Raw genomic sequence first — 19,390 nt, 5'->3', positions numbered from 1 at the left:
AATGATGGTGAACACAATAAACAATGCATGTGCTACTGTAAACATGTGCCCAACCACCCTGATTGTCACCAATTCCTTTTATGTAACCACCTCATAAGACATGGGAAAGGACAAGGATGTTAAACATTCTTGGGCTCTGATCCAGACCTGTTGAATCAAAAAGTCTAGGGGTGCAGGGCCCTGAGAGGATACATGTTGGAAGTCTGAAAATCACTGTACCAGGTCATTTACCAACTCTGCCTCGCCAGCCTGACACTGTCAACATTTCCCACTTTCTACTGAAACAGAGCTCTTGAATCTAACAGTCATTGTTACAATCCCAGTTTGGGGTAGGGGGAATTCCACAGCAAAGTTCCCCAGGAAGACAAGAGAAATAATTCTTTCTAACTTTGATTGTAAAGACTCAGGAACAAATTATCTGTAGCAACTGCTTTCCTGCCTGCAGTCTACAAGAATATCGCAGAATAGAAGAGTCAGTAAAAGATGCACAGAAAAGAAAATCATCAGGGGAAACACTCAGAATAAAGAGATAGTTGTATTTCACCCTCACAGGTCCCTTTACAGGTCAGGGGCAGGTCCACTAAACTGCCAAGGCTCCCACCAATTATGAAAATTTCTAACAGGAACTTTAAAAGCTAAAGATGAATTTTCTGCCAGTTCCTGATTACACATTATAGGATACAGACTAGCCTCACATGCCATTCCTGGAACTCATCTCTTACAGAAATCGGTTGGATGAAGGCAGAATGCCAAAAGGAACACCTCCCTCTGCCAAAGACAGGGGTTCCTTATTATTCAGTAGCTGGAGGGCCTGGGGAATCATATTGCAGCCTCAATTAAGTGGGTGCACACCTTATCATAGCTCCATGACACGGAGGAGACTCACTCCCCAGGGAGGAGTTGGGGGTGGAAAGCGGAAGCTTCCTAGTCAGATCGCTGGCAAGATTCACTGTCGCTGGGTACACAGACAGGAGCCCAACCCAGTTGGGTAATTAGTTGATTTAAGTTAAGTTAGCAAGAGTAAATAAAGCTAACAGGATGTAGAGACTGCAGGATACACTCATATAAATAAAAGAAAACATACCTTAACACTTGTTTTTATCTTCTTTATCTCTTTACATCCTCTAAAACCCTGCTACTCAAGACACATTCAATCTATGAGCTGCTTCAGCAGCACCAGGAAGCTTTTTAGAAAAACAGAACTTCAGGCCTCACCCTGATGCACTGAATCACAACCTGGTTATAAACAAAAATCCAAGTAATTTTGTTTTTTTCACTCAGTGCACTCTTTTAGACTCAACAGTATAACAATTTTGAATAATCAGCAACAAAGCTTGTAGCACCTGCGAAGAAATTAGGTTTATTTTGTCTGAGAGAGAGCTGAGAGGTGTTTCTTGGTCCAACATTTAGAAAGCCATTATTAAGGAGATGGTAAGCAGCTAGCTGCCACAACCATTAGGGGTACAATTATTTACAAAAGTTAACATTTAATAACAAGAAGAAAAAAAGCTTTAAATATTAAAAGGACAAGGATCAAAACATAACAGCCACAGAATACTGGGAGATATTAGGTCTGAAAATTGCCTTCCTACAGAAAACCTCCCCTGGTCACCCCCTCCCTATCCCACATTAATATACTTACCTCTTCTAAATCCCACACCATCTCACTCAACCGCACATGGTGATATATTTATTTCCCTCACTAAAACATAAACTCCTAAGAACAAGTAAATGGTCTTTTTCAGTTGAATTGGAAGCATACTGCTTAACATTTAATAGGCCCTCAGTAAATTTTTACTGAATAAACAAAAATTATATTAGAAAGCAAAGGCTGTTAAATCTCAGAGGTTCAGATGCTAAGTATTATTGGTGGTGGTGATCACAAAGATTTGAAGAGGGGGAATACTGCAACAGTATATGGTTTAAAAGGGAAACACCATCCTAGGCATCATAATCAATGGTGTGGAAGTGGGAATGTTTGTATTTAGGAAATAAAAAGAACATTTTGGAGACACTAGGGTAGCTCAGCAGCTGAGCATCTGCCTTCGGCTCAGGACGTGATCCTGGAGTTTCAGGATCGAGTCCCACATCGGGCTCCTACATGAAGCCTGCCTCTCCATCTGCCTATATCTCTGTCTCTCTCTGTGTCTCTCATGAATAAATAAATAAAATATTTTTAAAAAATAAAATAAAAAGAACATTTTGGCTGCAGCACAATTTCCTATACATAATTAATTGGGGGGGGCGGGGAGCTTGGAGAGGATGACAGGTACCAAACAACAGAAGAGTCCATATTCATCTTGTAGGCCTTCAATAAGAACTCTCAAATCTTCCAGTAAACCTCAAAGATTTCCTCATTAGAATTCGAACTGGAGGGGTATCTGGGTGACTCAGTGGCTCAGCATCTGCCTTTGGCTCAGGTCATGGGCCAGGGTCCTGGGACTTGATCCCAGTCTTCCAGATGCAGAACTGGATCCCAGGACCCTGGGATCATGACCTGAGCCAAAGGCAGATACTCAACCACTGAGCCACCAGGTGCCCAAATAAATAAAACCTTAAAAAAAATAAAAACATGGGCAGCCCGGGTGGCTCAGCGGTTTAGCGCCGCCTTCAGCCCAGCGTGTGATCCTGGAGAACAGGGACCGAGTCCCACGTCGGGCTCCCTGCATGGAGTCTGCTTCCCCCTCTGCCTGTGTCTCTTTCTCCCTCTCTCTCTGTGTGTGTCTCTCATGAAAAAATAAAAATAAAATCTTTAAAAATAAATAAATAATTAAAACAAAAACAAAAAAACCTCCAACTCAAATATCATTACCATATTTCTCTCATACCAATTCAAGAAGAAAACAATACCTCTTCCATCAATCCAGCCCTTGTAGGCACTGCCTCTGCCCCACTCCCCCCACCCAACCAGATGCTCACTAATTAGCATCAGTGAGCTCCTCTTAACGATCTCAAAAGATTGAACTGGAATGAAAGGAGCTCCCCAAACATCTGGATGGTAAATACTGGAGACCACTTATGATTTCTGAAACATAAAAGGGAGGAAAATGAGCAAACTGGATTCTAAGGAGGCTAATCTTGTAACCCAAGTCATGAACTACTGTGGGCCAAACGGAGCTGGACACAGTGAAAGAAGTGGAAGGGGGTCTAAGAAGTAATTTCAACAGTGCAGACAGCCTAAATGAGGTTGGCTACATGAGGAATTAAGAAGAAGGGTTGGATCTAAGAGTTAAAAAAAAAAAAATCAACAGGGCTATGGTAAAGAGGGAGGGGAAAAACTTGAGTCTTCCTTCAAGAGTTCATGAACAGTCACTAGCAAAATGAGGGAAACATCACAATTGAAATAGAAACATATTAACAAGGGATATGATTTTATTTTTTTAAGGAATATGATTTTAAAGGAAAGATAATGAATGGGTTTAGCAGCAAAATCAGGAAAGATGGCAGCCAGTATCCACATTTACATGTTCATTTCTACGTGATCAAACAGAAAAATTATTGATTAATCTATTTTCCCATGTAATCTTAACAGCTTTTAAATCTATAGATCTTTCATAATGAAATATTCCTTACCAACTCCTTACCAATGCCAGCCATTAAATTGGGGGCTCTTCTATTCTTTACATTTCCTTCTCAAGTGTCAAAAGATAATGTGAACACTGTCAGCTTTCTGGGCTAAAGGAACAGAACATAGTGTTCCCTCCATACTTTCCTGCCTGGCTATTTCATAATTTGATAATCAAGGTAAAAGGAAAGTAAGCTGCAACCACAACCAAGACAAAGTCAGGTCTGGGCTCTACCTCCCCAGGCCATCCTTTTCAAGTGAGAGTTGTTTCTGGATGGAGTAAGGACAGAGAAGAGTAACACCAGAAGCAAATTCCCACTGATTAGGCAGCTGTTCTTCGGTTCCACATGTCAAGGATCTACACATTTGGACTGATTATTTAATACCATCATTTTTTTTAAATTACTTATTTTTTGTTTATGTTATTTACAATATAGGGACAGTACATCCTCCACTGGGAGTATGTCAAATTTCTCATTCAGAAGGAATTGTCTTTTTAAAAATACTAATTTAATTGATTACCTGAATTTTCAGGAACGTGAAATCTGTACAACATTGAACCAGACATTACTACCAAAATACTCTTGTGAACCTCCATTAAGCTGAAAATGCCAGCAAAGGGAGGGGAGAAGGACAAGGATAGCAGAGGAAGGAAAATGAGAAGCAGAGTTAGCTGAAGAACACTTTGAAAGCACTAAATTCTGTCCTCTGTTGTTTATGAATCCAGTTATCTTTCTCCTCTCTTGCCTGCAATTTTATTCTGAGCCCCTTAAACAAAGAATGTTCCACATAATTCCTCTCAAACTTGAAGAAAAAAAGTTTATTCCAACATCCTCAGCTTCAAAGTTTCTTTCTCACTTTTAAGTCACAACGTGTAAATCTGAACTGTCATGCTTCTCTTCCTCTTCCTTTTACGCCTGGATCAAACTGAACAGAACCTGCTAGTCCTTAGGATGTTGTTATAGTTCTTTTACAAATGCTGTCTCATTATGACTTGGTGATTAGGTGTTTTTTTTGGCTGCTTTCATATTTATTGCAGAATGAATGGAAAAAACTACTGGTGAGCACTTAAGGATGAACATTATATAGAAATGTCAGCAAAAATTTTTTTCATAAGTTATGTATTATATGCCAACTACATAATATTGGTTCACGATTTTCACTAGAAAAGTGTTTCTATTTAGTGTATATACCTTTATAGGTATATACATTTATAGGGTATAGGTATATACATTAGTTTTTAAATATACATTTAGTTTTACTCTGGTACTTCAGCTTCTTTATTGAATTTCAGGTTGAGAATCATGAATCAAATCCATTAAAGAAGGAATTTTTTTAAAGATTTTATTTATTTATTTATTTATTTATTTATTTATTTATTTATTTATTTATTCATGAGAGACACACAGAGAGAGGCAGAGACATAGGCAGAGGGAGAAGCGGGCTCCCTGTGGGGAGCCTGACACGGGACTGATCCCAGGGCCCCAGGATCATGCCCTGAGTCAAAGGCAGACATTCAACCACTGAGCCACCCGGGCGTCCCCATAAAAAAAGGATTTAAAAACCATTCTTATTCTTGTTTCCAGGTCCTCTTTTTAATTACAGTTTTTGGATAATTTTCCACCCAGATGACTTTGCTGGGAACTACCCCTAAAATAAGTAAGTAATCTCTCTACTACTTTTAGGAAACATGGCATGACTGTGAAATAGGTACATGTGCCCACTTTCATCCTCAAATAAAGCCAGATTCATGTACTTGTGGCATGTTTTTAGGTTTTCCAAACATATGATCTTGAACAATTATTTTAAGTACGTGCAGAGCCAGGCTGACAGAACATAAAAGCCAAAAGATAACAGAGCCTAGAGCAAACTTATCTGACCTGAACAAAAATCAGGTTCTTCAAGTGTGACCCCTATGTGCTATCATGTGATAGGTATTTTCTATTACTAACTGCTTTGACTAAAAAGAAACTTCAGTGACTGAATAACATGTAAGGCTGTGGATGGATGGTATTCTTATTACCGTAAAAGTAATAATAGTGAAAATCCTTCCCCTTAAAGAAAGGTATATACATTAGTTTATTTTTTAAATATACATTAATTTTTAATCTCTTGAGAAGTTATGAGAAACTTTAATTTTAAAATTAATGATATTATTGTCTTGATTTTAGTAAAAATATATATAATATATAGCATATTAACTTCTTTGAGTTAAACACTTTCATTAATAAAACACAAAATACAAATGAATAAAATCACTGCAATAACGGATAGGATAGCAGGAGTTTGTTACCAAAAAAAGAAAAGGAAGTGAAAAGAAACTTGCAACATAAAATATACACAATTAAGTGTTTCATTCTTTGGTTCCTGAATTTTAGAGGTGTCAACAACCAAACCTTTTAAAAATAGCAAGCTGGGATTCTATAGCTTCAGGAAAAGGAACCACAGAGAAATACTCAGCTTCCCTGAAATATAAACTGGGTGTTTAAAAGTTTAAAAGTGAAAACAAAAAAAAGTTTAAAAGTGGAGACACTGTCAGGATGGAATACCAGGCTTCAGTGATGGACTTTGAAAAACACACCCACTTCAATTTCTAGGGTCATCCTTAACTTTTAAAATACCATTCTCATTCTCTTCCCCCAGAAATGCATTTGTTACTAGGATTACCTAAATGATTAAAAACAAAATCAAAGGATGGTACCCTGAGGCTGTTGTTTAAAATAGTCATTGCAGGATGACAGTTTAAAAAACAAATGCAAAATGGGGCACCTGGGTGGCTCAGTGGTTGAGCGTCTGCCTTTGGGTCAGGGCATGATCCTGGGGTCCTGGAATGGAGTCCAGCATCAGGTTCCTCACAGGGAGCCCGCTTCTCCCTCTGAATGTCTCTGCTTCTTTCTGTGTGTGTCTCTCATGAATAAATAAATAAATAAAAATCTTTTAAAAATATATTTTAAAAAATGCAAAAAAAAAAAAAAAGATAAACCTGACACATAATGTTGAAAGGGAGGCAAAAAGCCTTTGTATTATTTATATGAATTATTAAAACACAAAACTATACCCTAAAAAAGAAAAAAAAGGAATTCAAAATTCTTAAAGTCAAGAGAACCTACTCAGATGTTCACACCTGTTTTACTTAAGTAGCTTTTTAGAGTCAGGAAGGTTTAACTACAAAGAAACAGTACTAAAAAGAGTTTGCATCAAAGGCCATTAATATGGAGACTGGTTAAATAAGCTGGGACATATCCATACAATGAATTTCTAATTTTTTTTTTTTTTTTACGATAGTCATACAGAGAGAGAGAGAGAGGCAGAGACACAGGCAGAGGGAGAAGCAGGCTCCATGCACCGGGAGCCTGACGTGGGACTCGATCCCGGGTCTGCAGGATCGCACCCTGGACCAAAGGCAGGCGCCAAACCGCTGCGCCACCCAGGGATCCCCATACAATGAATTTCTAAACAGCTGTTTAAAAAATGAGGTAGATCTATGCACAATGATATAGACTGTTCTCCAAGAATATGGCTGGGTTTAAAAGAAATCAAGGCATGGAACAGTGTGCATCTATTTGCGTAAAAAAGCAAAAGAACACATATACACAGAAAAACATATACATATATACAAAACAAAAAACACGTTTTTGCATATACAGAAACACACATTTTTATGTGTGTATGTATATATTGTTTGTATATAATTGTACACACACACCCAGAAATACAAATATACCAGTAGATATCTCTGTAAAGATTCAAAAGAAACTGATAACAATGTTTGCTTCTGGGACTAAGGTAAGGTCTGAGTTAAGAGAGACTTCACAATTTACCTTTTGGTGTTTTTTAAAAAACATTTTTAATATGTACATTATTACTTTTTCAAAGACAACACAACAAACCCAGAGGCTTTGGAAAGTTTTAGAAAAATGATTCAAAGCACCAACTCTTTAGGTACTGCTTAGTTCTTCCCAGAGTGATAAGTAAAAAAAAAAAAAAAACAAGAACTACTTTTTACATGGGAAAGGTATACAGTCTGCTTTCCTTTACAACCTGTAGGGGTTTATTCGGGGAAAATTATTAGCAAGCCTCCTGATAATAGATTGGAGGAATGAGCTTCTGGCCAGCCAGCTGATGGCTTTAAAAAGAGAAAAAGAGGGGCACCTGAGTGGCTCAATTGGTTGGGCATCTGACTCTTGATTTCAGCTCAGGTTATGGTCTCAGGGTCCTGGGATTGAGCCCCACACTGGGCTCTGCACTCAGCAGGGAGTCTGCTTGGGTAGGATTCTCTCTCTCTCTCTCTCTCCCCCTCTCCCTCTCTCTGCCCCTCTCCCTACTTCTCCACAACCCCCCCCACACACACACGTGCATGCTCTCTCTCAAATAAATAAATCTTTTAAAAATTAAAAAAAAAAAAAGAGGTTGTAAAGGGATTCTTCAACATTCTACAGGGGCCAGAGTAACCACACAACTTGCTGCCTATGTCACAGTGAACAGTACCATACTATTAGACATCTCCCACAGCATTCTGGGGTGTGGAGAATTCCTGGCCTCTAAGTAAGGACAATCATGTCATGCAGTGTTCCAGGTACAATCCCAGTGAGACAAGAGGAGCCTAAGGCTGATCACAGTCCAGCAGACACTCTTGTCCCTCTGGCTTAGCTAGAAGGCATTTGATTCAAGCATGAGCTGCTCCCAGCTCGAGAGGAATAGATTGTTATAAAAATATCTCCTGAAACAAGCACTAGCTAAAATAAATACCAAACACTGAATTACCAGCAATTTTGCTTTCTTAGAATTTGGAGGGGTTTGAAATGATTCCTTGAACTACTCTTCAAGAAGAAATGTGCACAGAAATCTTTTTCTTAATACAAATAAAAAAGCATTCTATTGAGCTTAGAATTGCCTGTAATAAAATATAGCAGGATGCCAATCCAGTTTTGTCATTACAGCAAGATGGTGTTTATTTGTGGAAAAATAAAAATTTTTAAGTCAATTTAGAGTTGACCCAATATCCTCTCTTCCCTTTACCTACTCATTATGTAATATGTAACTCATTAGTATCACACCAAATAAAGGACACTAGAAATAATGAGGTTGGGATGGCTACACGAGGGTGCTTCACATTTAGACACATACAGGCACACACACATACAGATGCTGCATATTTATATATTTACACACATAAATTTATACACATATTTTCATATATATATTATAATATTTAAAAAACATAAAACGGCTATGCCATTTATCTCAATAAATATTGAGGACTTATATATCATATTATTTTAGGGGCTGAAGATAATCTAATACAATTAATGTTCAAACTGTAAATTTTATCGGTTGCTCCCCTTTTTACCTGCTGAGTGGAACCTTCCTAAACAGATAGAGGCAGAAGGAACTGGAATATCCACAAATAATTAGCATAAAGGCATGGAGTATTTTCTAAAATGAATACAACCAGAAGTTAGTGCATGCTAAGTGTTATTAAAGGCAGTGCACAGACACTAAGGCTACAGAATCAGAAAAATAAACACTCCATGCAGGCTGGGGCAGTCAGAGGTTTGAGGTACAGGCACTTGAAAGAAGACTCCAGTGAATGAAGAGGAGTACAGGCATCCTAAGTGGAAGAGGACTGAAGGGAAATGGTATGAGCAAAGGCTTGGAGGTAGGAATGGAAGTGTTGTGGAGGGCTATGGGGGCAAGGCGGTGGCGAGGATTTCTGCGTGATGAGAAGTTAGAGGTCTACCAAGTTAGAGAGAGACCCCCTTCTCTTGGCAGGCAGCCCTAGCAGAAAAGGCAATCATCCATCCACGATGGGAACTGGGGATCCAAACTCAACACCTTTCCTTGGCCTTGCCAGGTTCTAACACCAGAGTCGGGAACCTAGTGGGGGAGCGGGGTCAGGGGAGTAAGACTGGTTGATGAGCACGTAAAGATAACACCTCATTTTCTATCTTATTAAACAGGGTGACCTTGTATTTTTGTGTCAATTGTACATGCCACATTGCTTACGCTAATTTCTTTTCCTCATAATCTGAGCAGCCACTGAAAAGGTGGTGAGACTTTTGGAAAATATGATCATTCCCTCTGCCCATGGTATGCTCTTGACTGTGAGTTGGTACGAAACTACTATTGTATAACACCTATTGTGTTCTGCCTTTCCATCTGTGGAAAACCAAGAGAACACCAAATGGTCTAACGACCAGCTGCCCTTCCTGCTCTGTTCCCTCAGGTAGGGTGCCCTAGCCAAATAACTTTCTGTATTATAGGGACAGTTCCGGCTACATTTGGGTAGAGAATTTTAGTTCCTTGCCAACACATGCAATTATTCAAACCAGCCAATCACATCCTCCCATGGGAACCAAAGGTCACCCCCAACCCTGATACTGGCTTCCATAGCCCCTGGTGACTCACTGTTCCCAATGCAATCTCAGTGTGGCCCTGTGTTATGTCCTCCTCCCCTAGGCTGTATATGTGACCAATAAACTGCTGTTAATCTAATCTGTCTAGTATCACGCACTTGGCAATCCCTATAACCCAAGGGCAGAAATCCCTTGCTCGCCAACAGGGTGAATAGGAAATAATAAGAACATCATTAATTAAATCATTTATTATATTGCAAACTAATTTAAATATTAAACTATATATTTATTTTTAAATTACATACAAATTGTAAGTTAATTAAATATTATTATTTTAAATAATTATTAATTTAAAATAATTAAAACCACCAAAGAGGGTGCCATTTTCCAGGATTTTTAAGTACAAAGCAGGTACACTAGTAGTTTCTAAGAGAATTATCCCGATGAATCCCCTTGAATGGTGTATCAAGTTAGTTTCCTATACACCTAATTATATTTTGCAGATACATCCAAAGTCTGCTGTAATAAACTTATGCTATTTTCAAGTTATAGAAATATGATATATTCCATGTTACAGAATATTAAGTGTTACATTAAGGACAGACCCTAGTAAATAAAATAGTAGAGAATTACAAGGAAACCAGTAGTTAAACTCAAAGGACATCTGCCTTCCATCCCAGATCTTATTTTAGCCAGGCCTATTCGAATGTCCCCTTTTTCTAACAGGAACTACAACGTGTAATTGGGATTTCCCACTGCCATGGGGAAAAGGATAGTAGGCTTCTTGTGAGTCCATTAGTAGCTGAGATGGGGAGGTTAAATTGTCACTCATAAATACATCAGTTCACTTTCTTATTTAAAACTATACATGAACAATTCTACTTATCATCTGTCTTCCTCAGATTATCCACAAAAGAACTGTCCTAAAAGTCTACTCCAGGCTATCTATGAATCATCAGTAATCCCAGAGACCTACGTGGAAACCATTTCTTTCTCAGAGCATGCTGGGGACACAGGTCTATTGTTTCAAGATTGAGAGGCTGTGGAGGACAAAAGGACATGGGTTTTCTTCCTCCACCCTTATTCCCATGCATCCTTGAATCTTTTCACTGGTTACATTATTAACTAGTTCTGTGTTTATTTTTAGCTTTCTTGAGTGGGAAACCAAGAAACAACTTAACATTCTAACAAACTTGTGTAGCATCTTTGAAAGCTAGAGCCAGGTCAAATGGAAGAGAAGTAAAAATAAACATGTATTTAAGAAGTGAGATACAAAGATTCACTTTAGACAGCACCAGAAGCATTTCATAACACTTTCATACATCTCTAGGAGCAGAGAGAAAGAAGGCAGTAGCAAAGAGAAGAAAAAACACCTAAACCTAAGACAGACTTGCATTTGAATCTAAACTCTACTTCTTACCTGGCTGTGTGTAATGGCTGGCTCTTCAGGCTCTTTAATTTTATATTTCTCTAAACTATAAAATTGAGATAATGCCACCAGCTATGAAGATTAAATGAGATAATGTACACTTGTCTGGTACATGCAATAGGCAGGAAATAAAGACAAATTTTTAAAAAGCAGACATGAGAACAACAACAACTTAGTCCATTAAATAAGTGGAATGAATGGCAAGAGGAACTGGAAGGTTTTGTTCTTGTTCGCCAGTGATCACCCCAGAATTTAGTATGATACCTGATCTATTTCCTGCATGCATGAATTAATAAATTAGTGGCCTTTATCCTAATATCTCACACAACAATAGTATAGTATGTGTAGACAAGTCTAGTCTGCCTCTTCTTTTTATAAGGCCCAAGAGCCAAGAATGGCTTTTACATTTTAAATGGTGGTAAAAAATCAAGAATAATATTTTGTGACATGTGGAAATTACATAAAACTCAAATTTCAGTGTCTACAAATAAAGTTTTATTGGATCACAGCCACACATTTGTTTTTGGACTATGGCTGCTTTCACACTATATGCACAGAACTGAATAGTTGCAACAGAGATCACATGGTCTGTAAAGTCTAAAATATTTACCATTTGACCATTTAGGGAAAAAGTTTATGACCCTTACTTTATTAGCTTACCCAGAGCACAGTATATCTGCTTTGGAGCAAAAAACTGCCTCTGTTTTAATCTGAACTCTGCCATTTACTAGCTAAGTGAAACTGAATTATAAGCTCTTAACCTCAATTTGCCTCAGTTTCCTCATCCATAAAATAGGGATAATAATACTGTCTACCTGAAAGAGCTTTATGAAGATTAAATGAATTTATATGAATAATGTATTAACAACAGTGCCTCATCATAGAAAGCTCATTTGCTTGCATGCATGTTCTCTGTCCTCATACATTTAGTGTCATCTGTAATATTAAAAAAAAATTAAACATTTAAAAGTCTAGACTTGTATAAAAAATGACTTCAGAGAGAAGCTTCTGCATTATCAGTCATGTGAAACAGCTCATCATCAGTGTACACAGCTGAGTAAAGAACTCCTGCAATGAAATCATATGAGCCATGGTTTCACAGCAGGTCACCCTTGGTCTGTTCTAAACGTTTAATTTCACTATGTCTTTTTGGGAGCTTACTACCTGTACAGTAATATCCTGCAGCTCAGAATAATCACAGTTTTACCCACATTACAGCACTGTCTCCTAATTCTGAAAGAATTTCGGTCACCAACTAATTTAGAGGTGTCTCATTAGATCTCAAAATACTTTTAAAAGCACTTTTCTAAACACTAGCTTTAACCCTCTTTGGTAAATAAAAATTACAATGAACATACAGACTGAAAAGACAGCTCTGAAAGATACAAAAAGCATGTGTCATGCAATGAAGGTGCTAATTCTTTTGGTTATGTGAATTCTAGTCTGCCATGTAAAGCAAAGTACCTGTATTTCTTTTCTAATTACAGATTTTCATCCTAAAGTTAAGGGAGTCTAGTGAACAGCACGTCACAACTCTGATCCCCTACTTTGAGCCGCTAGCTAGCTAGCTAAAGGCACCAAAAAAGGAGAAGGAAGGAAGGAAGGAAGGAAGGAAGGAAGGAAGGAAGGAAGGGAGGGAGGGAGGGAGGGAGGGAGGGAGGGAGGGAGGGAGGGAGGAAGAAGTTAAGATACCATAGAAGAAAAGAAGCAAGGAGCAGGTAGTAAGACCAAGCGTGATGTGCTCCTCCATCTGTGATGTGTGTCCGCATTACCCTAGGGTTAGCAGTGCACTGAGCTCCCGGTGTGTTAAGGGTTTGTGTAAGGCATGGAGGTGACACAAGAAGGAAGGCTTCCTGTCTAGGAGGAAACAGTGCTGACAGCCTCTGCCTTTCTCAAGTACCTCCAAGATAACAAAGGCCTCCTGGGAACAGAGATTAACTACTCGTAAACTTTCCATTTATTCTAAAACTTTCCATATTAAAAAGCAAAACAAACAAACAAAACCCCCAGAAAAACTCTTCCCTCAACTGGAATGGAGGGGGATAATGAAAGGGAAAGGAAGGAGGATTTTAGTTTTCACCTTCATGCACATTTAACTTTAAAAGAAAAAAAAAGAATTCTATGTAACTTTTATAATTAAGAAAATACATAAAAAACTGAAAATCCCCATTCTCCCTCTCCCAAGTTTAATAACCTCAATTTTTTCAAGCATCCCTCATAAACATTTTTTTTTTAATACTTAGGAAGAAAAGATCAAAGGTAAGGGGGAGGATGGGCTGGAGACAGTCCTCTCCATCTAAGCCTCCCACGAAATGCAAAAAAAAAAAAAAAAATCAGACCATGTTGACATGTAGATTATGGCAATAATTTTCAGTATACTTCCTGTACAGACTATAGGTGAACACACTTCTAACCCTCCAGACTGTGTACCACTGTCAAGGAAAATGATAAATTCCCTATATGATAAACCCAAGTAAGAAAGAATGTTTTCACCTTAACCTCAGGTGAGTATGGCAAAATAGAAGCTACTGTGAACTCCAACACCTCTATACACAGTCACAGATTTTAACTCATGGAATCCACCCACAGGGCATTAGCAAAAAGGACAAGAAATATTTACTGGGGCCAAGATTTCAATGAGCACTAATCTACATAGTACAGAAGAACATCTGAAAATACTTTGCTCCTTAACAGTGGGAAGAGCTCAATTAAAATTAAAGATGTTTAGAATTAGTACTATGGAGAATAGATCTAACAAGGCTACATTCAAAGAACTGGCTAGGATCTCCACTTAGTCTACTACACAAAAGCATCAACAATCAAGAGTTAATCAAATAACCACTGGATATAAAAACATACGTAAACTAATTTTACCAACAAATAAATTCCTGAACCTATTAGAGCTAATATATTTGCTTATTTTCAGTGATTAAATTTTGCTCTATAGTTTATATATTTTAATGAGACCAAAATTCATTTAATAATCACAGAAAACTTTTACCCTTCACATCTTTATTTTATATTCTTTGCTAAAGCCTTAGTACCAATTTTCATTTTAAAAGTTCCCTTTATCCTTCTCCAAATATGGTACTCAGCATATACTTGATATGTAGTTAAGAATCTGTGATCTAGTTTATAGTAGCAATGTCCACAATAGCCAAACTGTGGAAGGAGCCTTGGTGTCCATCGAAAGATGAATGGATAAAGAAGATGTGGGGATCCCTGGGTGGTGCAGCGGTTTAGCGCCTGCCTTTGGCCCAGGGCGCGATCCTGGAGATCCGGGATCAAATCCCACATCGGGCTCCCGGTGCATGGAGCCTGCTTCTCCCTCTGCCTATGTCTCTGCCTCTCTCTCTCTCTCTCTCTCTCTCTCTGTGTGTGACTATCATGAATAAATAAAAATTTAAAAAAAAAAAGAAGATGTGGTTTATGTATACAATGGAATATTACTCAGCCATTAGAAATGACAAATACCCACCATTTGCTTCAACGTGGATGGAACTGGAGGGCATTATGCTGAGTGAAATAAGTCAATCGGAGAAGGACAAACATTATATGGTCTCATTCATTTGGGGAATATAAATAATAGTGAAAGGGAATAGAAGGGAAGGGAGAAGAAATGGGTAGGAAATATCAGAAAGGGAGACAGAACATGAAGACTCCTAACTCTGGGAAATGAACTAGGGGTGGTGGAAGGGGAGGAGGGCGGGGGTGGGGGTGAATGGGCAATGAGGGGGGCACTTGACGGGATGAGCACTGGGTGTTATTCTGTATGTTGACAAATTGAACACCAATAAAAAATAAATTTATTATTAAAAAAAAGAATCTGTGATCTAGAAATAGTATTTAATACATGAAAAGGAAACATGTAATCTATTAAATAGTTTTCACGGGTTATCTGTGCAAATTCACAAGCATATTCTATATTTTACTTGTCTTCTTAACAGCTACAACATGGGATTTTATCTGTTGTATAGTGAGAATACTAAAAGATAAAGGAAAGAAGTTTTTTTAAGTGAACATTGTTCTAGAAGACCTCATAACTTTTTAGTTAAGGTAAGACACTTTTTCCATCTAGATACTAAACTCCTCTAGATTGCCGTTCCTAATACACTTTATTTGCAGACAACAAAGAGTCTAATATATTTCGGCAGACTATATATCCAAATCTTAAAATAATTATATAGATAATTCACCCTATAAAAGTACATTTTCAGTAACTAAATCATTGCAATCATTTCCATATATATATATAAAAACTGCACAAAGGCCTTCACCAGATTCTTGACTTTGGGGCATCTTAGTAAATTCTGGCTAACTCCAAAGGTACCTACAAACTGCTCAGAATTTTGTTTTAATTTGTTTTCTTACTACATGTAAGGTTACAGAGACAGGTCTTTCATTTAAGAAGAGTTTTATAAAATTATTTATTTATTTTTTTAGTAATATAATTGTATTTTCTGAATAACATATCAAATAGGTACCTTAAGATCTGTACTACTTTGAGAAACTGTCAAAAATTGCTTTTGATTGGCAGGGAATTTAGACCTATGGCTTCTTTCTGTGGGTTTGGTAAGAAGACCAATAGAATGAGGAGAATGGAATGTTTCTTACTTAACAATTCCATAACATGGCAGGATGCTCACTATCTAATAAAGATACTCATACGAAGTCTTTTAGCTCAATTTCTCTTCTTCAAGAGAGCTCTGTTTAAGCAAATAGCACTAATTCTCCAAGTCAGTGTAATTGCTTTCCAAAATTAACAGATGTTTCCGGTGCATTCTGGAAGCCTGGTCAGTGGGACACTGGTTTACTCAAAATGCAGCTGGATTCTGACCTCATACAAGTAAAAGCAACATATAACCTGATAACTATTTACTCAGATGTGACCACCTATTTTGTGCCAGGTATTTGCTGAGGCCAGGGACACAAAGATGCTTATACTCTCATAAAATTTATCCTTATATTTCTTATGTCTTATGTTCCTCTTTTTGGAAGAAGTGGTGGGGAAAGCTAACAAAGTGCTATGATAGAAAGGTGAAGTAGTGCTGTGCAAAAGCAGACCAAGAAAAGGGGTGACTAGTACTACTTGGCATAACAATCAATACAGTAGATAGCAGCTATTAATCTTATTACACCATAAACAGGAAATAATGCTAGGCAATATGCTGTGGAATGGAGTAGCAACACAAGTATCCATAAACTTACCTCCTCATTTAGTCTTCCAATGAATATTTACTAAGTGCCTACTATGTGTCAGGCACTATTCTAGGCACAGGGGAGAAAGTACTGTTAACAAAATTAAATGCCTCTCATTCATGCTGATTATATTTTAGTAGGAGAAACAGATGGGCAAATAAAAAACAGATACTATACCAATGAGAATAGAAAGTGTTAGAAAGGACAACAGAACTGCGTAAGTAGGACAAGTGGATGGGTTGAAGAGGTAGGAATATTTTCTTACCTTTTTTTTAATAAATATTTTATGTATTTAATCATGAGAGACACAAGAGAGAGAGAGGCAGAGACATAGGCAGAGGGAGAAGCAAGCTCTATGCAGGGAGCCCCAGCAGGATTCGATCTCAGGACTCCAGGATCACGCCCCAGGCCGAAGGCAGGCACTTAACCCCTGAGACACCCAGGTGTCCCTTTCTTACCTTTCCTACACTGGAAGGGGGGATTTTTACAAAAGGTAACATCTGAGTTAGGTCTAGAAGGATGACGGATAACCTGTCTGGCGGGAAGGGTGTGTCAGGTTGTAAAACAAAGCTATAAGCAAAGTGCTTAGGAATGTTGGTGGGTCTCATACAGGTGGGCAAACTGATGAGATTAGAAAGGCCAACTGGGACCAGACCACAAAAAGTCTTAATATTATAAGGCAAAGAGTTTGAATTTTAGTCTCTGGGGCATAGGGCATCAAATGATGCTGAATTACAAGATAATTCTTTAAAAACAATAAACCAAAGATTCTCATTTGAAAATAGGCCAAAGAAACAGAGATTTCACCTTAGAGGATACATAGATGGCAAATATGCACATGAAAAAGATATTTAACATCATCAGCCATCAAGGAAATGAAAAATCACCACACTGGATGTCACTGCACACCTATCAGGATGACTAAAAAAAAAAAAAAAAAATCACAAACACCAAGTGCTGAAGAGGATGTGGAGACACCCAACTATTTACATTGCTGGTGGGAAAGTTAAATGGTACAGCTACTCTGGAAAACAGTTTGGCAATATCTCCTAAAACTAAACATGCAATTACTACATAACCCATAATTGTACTTTTGGGTATTTATGCCAGAGAAATGAAAACATATGTTCACACAAAAACCTATACATGAATGTTCATTATAGCTTTATTTTTTAAAAAGATTGATTATTTATTTATTTATTTATTTATTTATTTATTTATTTATTTATTCATGAGAGACACAGAGAGAGAGAGAGGCAGAGACACAGGCAGAGGGAGAAGCAGGCTCCATGCAGGGAGCCCGATGTGGGACTCGATGCGGGACTGGATCCTGGGTCTTCCGGACCACGCCCTGGATTGAAGGTGGCGCTACATCACTTGAGCCACCCAGGCTGCCCTTCATTATAGCTTTATTTGTTAAAAGCCAAACAATAGAAATGGCCCTTTAACTGGTTGTCCTTTAACTGTAATCTTACTCAGTAATAAATGGAAAGAATTACAGATGCATGCAACAACTCAGATGGATCTCCAGGAATGAATAGAATGATGATTCCATGATATGTAACATTTTTGAAATGACAAATTTGAAATGGATTACTGGTTGCCAAGGACTGGGGAGTGAGATGGGTGGGATGCTGGTATGGTTATGAAAAGATAACAAGAGGGATCTTTGCAATGATGGAATTACTCAACATCTTTACTATGATGGTAGATACCCAAACCAACTCATGATAAAATTATACAGAACTACATATACACTGAGTACAAGTACAACCAGGGAAATCTAAATAAGATCAGCAGATTTTATCATTGTTAATATTCTGATTGTGCTATTTTACTATCGTTTTACGAAATATTATCACAAGGAGAAACTAGCTACAGGATACTACTTTTTCTCTGTACTATTTCTCACAACTACACATGAATCCAGTTATATCAGTAACAATTTCAACTTAGAAATAATTAACCAGATTGTAAATTCCTTATGACTAGGAACTGTCTTTGGTCTCTCTGACTTCTTGTCTGATTCCCCCACCCCTCATTTCTAAAAGTTGAGACCAGTGTGAGAGAAAGACATAATAAGAGGTAATTATTTGGTTTCTGGTTTATCCAAGGGGAATTAAGTTTATTAATTTCTATAAAAGTAAAATCTATATTTTATCAAAATTTTCTATAAATTCTATAAAATAAGGTCTAAAACAACTGTCTTTGATGTTGTTGGCTTACTAGTGAATAAAATCACTTGAAAATATCCCCAGTAGCAGCTAAAATGTCACTACGTTTACATAGGAACCAGACGCCTTTGAAATCAACTGTCATTAGGTAGGAGTCTTTGGGCATGAGAGTCACAGAAAACTGGCAGATTGAGGCCATGAGATTTCAGCAGGCTCCTCTAACAAAAGCCGTAGCACTTCGGCTACGTAGCACTCTGCTATCCCCTTTCTATCCTGTTTTAGGATAAAACATTAGAAGAGGAAAGGCAGGAAACAAGTGATATACAGGGCAGTGAAACATATGTCTACACCTGTAGACTAAAAAATGCAAGCATATATTTATACACTTTTTTTATAATGAAACATCCTCACAATGAAGCACATTGTGTACTTATTTCTAGATAGATTTTAATTTGGATTGAGAAAAAAACCCTAAAAATTAGAAGTCTGAATTATAGAATATTTCAAATGAAATATAACTTGGGTTCTTTCCTTTACATGTATCTCCTTTAATACCCAAGTAGAGGTCTTATCAGGATTGCTTTAGAGAAACCTATAATCAGCACTGAAATAATTTTATGAAGCACACATTATTAAAATACCCAGCAGAGTATGCAGAGAAGGAATT

General features: G+C 37.6%; 1 protein-coding gene across 1 annotated transcript in view; it reads right to left on the bottom strand.

Annotated features, from left to right (window-relative positions):
• Window positions 1–19,390, bottom strand: part of FGD6 (FYVE, RhoGEF and PH domain containing 6) — a 107,301-nt gene that overhangs the window by 69,749 nt on the left and 18,162 nt on the right. The window lies entirely within an intron of this gene.

This window comes from Nyctereutes procyonoides, unplaced genomic scaffold (genome assembly GCF_905146905.1).
Source record: "Nyctereutes procyonoides isolate TBG_1078 unplaced genomic scaffold, NYPRO_anot_genome, whole genome shotgun sequence".
Taxonomy (NCBI): domain Eukaryota; kingdom Metazoa; phylum Chordata; class Mammalia; order Carnivora; family Canidae; genus Nyctereutes; species Nyctereutes procyonoides.
This window is presented reverse-complemented; position numbering and strand designations above follow the sequence as displayed.